Source organism: Canis lupus, chromosome 5 (assembly GCF_048164855.1).
Source record: "Canis lupus baileyi chromosome 5, mCanLup2.hap1, whole genome shotgun sequence".
NCBI classification, from domain to species: domain Eukaryota; kingdom Metazoa; phylum Chordata; class Mammalia; order Carnivora; family Canidae; genus Canis; species Canis lupus.
Genome location: NC_132842.1, coordinates 46,187,438 through 46,193,241, shown reverse-complemented (window position 1 = coordinate 46,193,241; position 5,804 = coordinate 46,187,438). Strand labels below are relative to the sequence as shown.

The 5,804-nt window shown below is 35.1% G+C and overlaps 1 protein-coding gene across 2 annotated transcripts in view; it reads right to left on the bottom strand.

Annotated features, from left to right (window-relative positions):
- The window catches only part of RAB3C (RAB3C, member RAS oncogene family), a 272,146-nt gene that overhangs the window by 204,741 nt on the left and 61,601 nt on the right, over window positions 1–5,804 (bottom strand). The window lies entirely within an intron of this gene.

Genomic DNA, 5,804 nt, shown 5'->3' with positions numbered 1-5,804 from the left:
GGATCTCCTCATTCCGTATCTGAGTTCATCAAATGGGGAACTGGGGTGTGGGAGAGGAAAAGCAGTAGGACTGGATAAATATTTCCTCCCTGATTGTTGATCTCTAGCAAATGTCCACCTGCAAATACTGGAAAATGACTGAGAGTGTAGCTTCTGCTTGGTTTTTCCACTGGTTCATCCCCTTTTGCCCCAGGAAATTAATAATTCCTTTTGGGTTTTTGTATTTTGTCTTGGTAGGGTTTTGTTTTGTTTGTTTGTTTGTTTTGCTATGGATGGGAAATACATGTCTGATTAAGATGGATATGTATATTAGAAATAATATGGCAGGAAAAAAGTAAGATATACATATATAATTTCAGATGAGATTTTGATGCATTTATTTACAATTCTTTTTTTTTAAGATTTTATTTATTTATTCATAAGAGATACAGAGAGAGAGGCAGAGACACAGGCAGAGGAGAAGCAGGTTTCCTGCAGGGAGCCCGATGCAGGACTTGATCCCTCGACCTCAGGATCACAACCTGACATTCAACCACTGAGGCACCCAGGCATCCCTTATTTATAATTCTTGAACCCATTTATTTTATTGAGTATAATGATATTTGCTCTACATAGCAAAATTCTAATGAAAAACCCTTAAGACATGACTGTACTTTAAGGTATACTTTAGTTTTCATTCTTTCATATGCTAATAAACATCCCATTGTTCATTTTCTGAAAGAAATGAAATACTCACAATTAAGACTTTAGTGGGACCTTTATAGGTGATGAATTTTAGAAGGATATGAACATTATCATGTTTTAACTTTGATAGTTCACATTAACCAAGTTTCTCTGAATACTTCTTTGTATCAGAGGTTATTTGTGTTCCTCTACATTCCCCCAGCTCCATGTATCCATTCTAGCTGGGTGCTATGACTCACTCTTACCAATGGAACGTGAGGGAACTATGTCCTGTCCATGGCAGGTAAGAGTGCATGTGCCTTCTCCAAGCTTTCTTTGCCTTCTGGTTAAAAACAAAGGAATCCAAGATGGTGGGCACAATAAGATAAAAGAAGCCTGGGTCTTGTGCTTCAAGGAGAGCCACACAGAAGAGCCACTCAACCTTCCTCAGACCATGACATGAGAAAGAAATAATACAAGAAAAAGGTACTTTGCATTGTCACTAAGATTTTAGGGTTGGTCTATAATATTATCATTAATTATTCTAAGTAGTCTGCTTCCCTTATCAGATTTATGTGATAAAATGGGATTGGTATTCACATACCCAACTCCAGGAAACCACAGGCAGATAATCTTTGCAAATCCATTTACATCTTTATCTTATTGTTGCTTCTGCATGGGATAGGGTGGGGGCGGGTAGGAGAAAGGATAAATATAGTCTCAGGGGCTGTATAATCTCTTTTCAAATCCCAGGCAAGGCATAATGATTAGAATTTCCACAGGGACTGCCTAGATCTCATGGGTTTCATGTGATCTACCCTCCATAGATAGGGACAGAATATTACATTTTTTGTTTGTTTCCTCTGTTTTTTGCATCCCAAGGTAGTCACCATATTAAGTACTTAAGGCAAGAGATAATAATCATGAGATCAGTGGCCAGTGGATTAGAACCCATTTTCAGCTGCTCGAGAAAGAATTAGTTTTATTATTTCTTTCAAAGTCTAATATTGGCACATTTTGAAAGTCTTTTCTTCTTTTTTTTTTTTTTTTTTTAAAGCCAGCTGGAGAAATAAAGCTTGATTCTGCCAAAGGAAATAGTAGACTAATTATTCTCCACTATGAGAACCCATGGTGTAACTAAATGTTCCTGCCTACTATACACTCTGGAGGGGTAATCTGTTATCTATTAAAAAAAAATCATGTCATCCCCCTTATTGGCAAACATGAGTGATATAAGAATAGATAATTGCTTCTTTTTCTCTGACACTAAAGGAAGAAAAAGATTACATAAAGCCTGCAAAGGATTATTCACCCAATGTTTGTTGAGAATTTACTATGGGAAAGGTATAAACTCTTAAAAGGGACCAAAGAAAATGTAGTGAAGACATCTCTTCCAAAAGAAGAGATGTAATTTCAGTTTAGTATATTTATTCATTTGAAATAAAAGTACATCATGTGGAAATACAACTTACATTAGTGGATATATGTGTAGACATACATATACATTTAGTTGTACATAGACATTTGTGTGGATGTCAAATAGCAATTTTGAGAATTAGTTTCCTATGTGATTAATTCACTCTAGAGGAAAAGGTCTTTGCCTGAAGCGGTAGACTGCAAAACAGCCACAATTCCTCAAACCTACCTATCTGTATGCCTCTTTTATGATGTTACTTTGTAGCTTCTCCCATCTTCTTTGAATTTGAACTAGCCTTGTGACTTGCTTTGGCCAAGAGATAAATGACTGAAGTAACAATACACCAGTTCTGGACCTAGTTCTCATGATACTTTGCATGCCTCCTTTCTCTCTCAAAACTTCGGGGAGGTAACATGTAAACAAACTGAAGCCAGCCTGTGGATGACGAGAAGCATATGACCCAATAGCCTCATTGTCCTACTGCCCAGCCAACAGTTAGACAACTCTCAGAAACAGAGCTACTCTCTGCATGAGAAAATCTGATCAAGACAGGAAGAGCCATCCAGCTAAGTCCAAACTGTTGACCTATAGAATAAAAGGTTAAATAAACTGCTAGTTTAAGTCACAAGCTTTAGCATGGTTCAGTAGGCAGCATAAATGATGCAACCAATAAGGGACATTTTAACCTTTGTATTAACCATGGCAGAATTTTTAGTAGGCAGCTAAGAAATACTCTACCTATTATTAAAAGTAAAGTTCTTATTCCTAAACCATAATTCTCTTTTTCCCCAGTAGTCATCCAAGTGAATATAGAAGCACAATGGAGTTTAAATCCCAAATTTGTATTTATTTACTAGGTAGACCTTGGGGAAGTCACTTGGCCTTTTTAGGTTTTAATCTGTCTTACCATGAGATGAGGATAATGATTTTTTTTAATACAGTTTTGTTGGAAGGATTAAATGAACTGATGGAGGTAAAATTTCCATTACCATTACTATTCCCAAAACATAACAGGCACATATAAAGCAGTTCTTAATCTCTCCGAACTTTATCTATTTTTTTAAAGATTTTATTTATTTATTTATTTATTTATTTATTTATTTATTCATGAGAGACACAGAGAGAGAGGCAGAGATACAGGCAGAGGGAAAAGCAGGCTCCATGCAGGGAGCCCGATGTGGGACTCGATCCCAGGACTTCAGGATCAGGCCCTGGGCTGAAGGCAACGCTAAACCGCTGAGCCACACGGGCTGCCCAACTTTATCTATTTTTCAGTGTGCAGTGATATCCAGTGTCCCCTTCTTTCACTAATAAGTTATGAAACTATCCTCTGAAATGGAGTTACTAACTTTCATTGCAGTAGATTCTTCCTTGTATTGAAAAAATATACATTTTTTCATGGGTCTTTTCACAAACTAAATTTACTAAACATATAAACACCAATCATTAAAGAATTTATATATATAGTATGTATATTTATGTTATATATAATTGTACATAATTAAAAATTATATATTAGATATAGTGTGCATGTATATATATGTAATCTATTGATCATTCCTGAAATTTTAAGTATTTTTTAAAATTTATTTATTCAGAGAGAGAGAGACTGAGAGGCAGAGACACAGGCAGAGGGAGAAGCAGGCTCCATGCACGGAGCCCGACGGGACTCGATCCCGAGTCCCCAGGATCAGACCCCAGGCTGCAGGCAGCGCTAAACCTCTGCGCCACCGGGGGTGCCCCATTCCTGAAATTTTATGTGTACATTTCTATATGTGATTGCTTACCATTTATCTCACTCACAAAAATATAAACCCTCCATGGTATTTTTGTTTAATATCTTTACCACTTGGGACAGCACCTGGGACACAGTAGGGCTCAATAAATATTTGTTGAATGAGAGAATAAATGAACAAATGCTTCTAAATCATTTCTGTGAAATGCGTTGAAGAATTCTTGGAAAGATACTCATAAACTCAAAGATTTTTCAAATGCAATTTTGAGAGACTTTGGAGAGAGAGAGAGAGCATGATCCACAGGGATTTCACTACTGGTTTGTCATTGCATTGAGAATATCCTGAAATATTTTCTCATTTAAATTTGAAGATTCCATTTAAAATTTGAAAAATTAACTACAATTCATTACGGGAATACTCTCTCCATATAGTAGAAATTGTTCCTAAGACTTAGGACATTTAAGTTATAACTATAAACAGCAAAATCAGATATATACTCTGTCATATAGCCAGTTTGAAAAGTGGATTTGAATCTTGTAGGGTAAAATGAAACTGTATGTAATTTCTTTTTTTCAGTTTAAAATATGTTCCAACTTACTGAGCTCCCCGGAAAGGATCCATAAATCCTTAACCAGGAAAACTCCTTTTATTATCTTTTGCTATAAATTATTTCCTTCAGGCAAATTGTACTCTGAAAGCAATACTTCATTACCTATGTGACATATTATAGTTCAGTAGTGGATCTAAAAATGCTTTGGAAACTCTTAAACTGCTCTAAGCTTTAAACTCAAATACTTAAACTAAGCCAGCTCATGTAACGAAAAGAGCAACCAGAAGAAAAATAAGGTCAGAAAAGGAAAAAAAAAAAAAAAAAAAAAAAAGAAAAGAAAAGAAAAGAAAAGGAAGGAGAAGTAAACGCAGAAAGCATTAGCCAGAAAGTCAGAAAAATATGAATTTTTATAGTTTTGGGTTTCATTTCTGGGTCATTTAATCCAAAATGCTTCATTTATTCTTCAGTCCGCTGGCATATGAATAATGGGCATCCTAAATAGATTGTAGGTAAATGGAAGATCACGGTACTTATTGAAAATATATAAAACTCTACCATAATTTTTTTCAATTAGGATAAAATTTATCTTTCCATGGCTTCAACTATCATCTAAAGGCAACTATCATCTAAATGACCAATCTTTGTCACCAGTTCCCATCTTTCCCATCGTTCCACTTGGCATCATCAACTATGTGTCTTATCACTACCCTATCACCTACCACCATGCTAACATGACCCAAACAAAACTCAACAATCTCCTATGTTATTCATCTCATCCAATGACACTGTCATCCACCAGCCTCCCCAAACACGTCTTAACACTTTTCCTTTCTCACTCTCTGTCTTTTAAAAGTCACAAGAGCCTGTTGTTTCTACCTTCAAATTCCAACTTCCGACTATCTTTCACAAACTGGTCTCAAATCACCTCCTCAAATCATGTCCCATCATTTTTTCTTCATTCCTTCAGGCTACCGAAGTTCATATTTCTTGGGAGGATGTTGATTTGTTATGGAGAAATATTTCCTGAACTCAGTATTCCTCCCTACATCATCAAAATTGTAAATAAGTATTACCTTTCCATATTGCGGTTTTATAATTTTATATATTATAAAACTAATTTAATTTTTAAAGCAACTGTTTTCAGTTCTATACATTTGTTAGTTGAGCACACTTATTTTATGAATATTTTAGAAACAATTATAATGTATAAGTAATGATCTGAAATTTTTCTTCCAGATTTACAATAAAAGCTCACCTGTACCGATTCTAAACAACAACACAAAAAGAAGTCCTTTTGAAAAACTAATAAAAAATCAACAGCTTTTCTAAAGAAACAGAAACTTAGAAATGAAAAGTAAAGTTCAAACTCACTCTAAACAACAAAAATCTTGATTTGATGAGAAATGTGATGCTCCTACAGAAGGGATATTACACAACT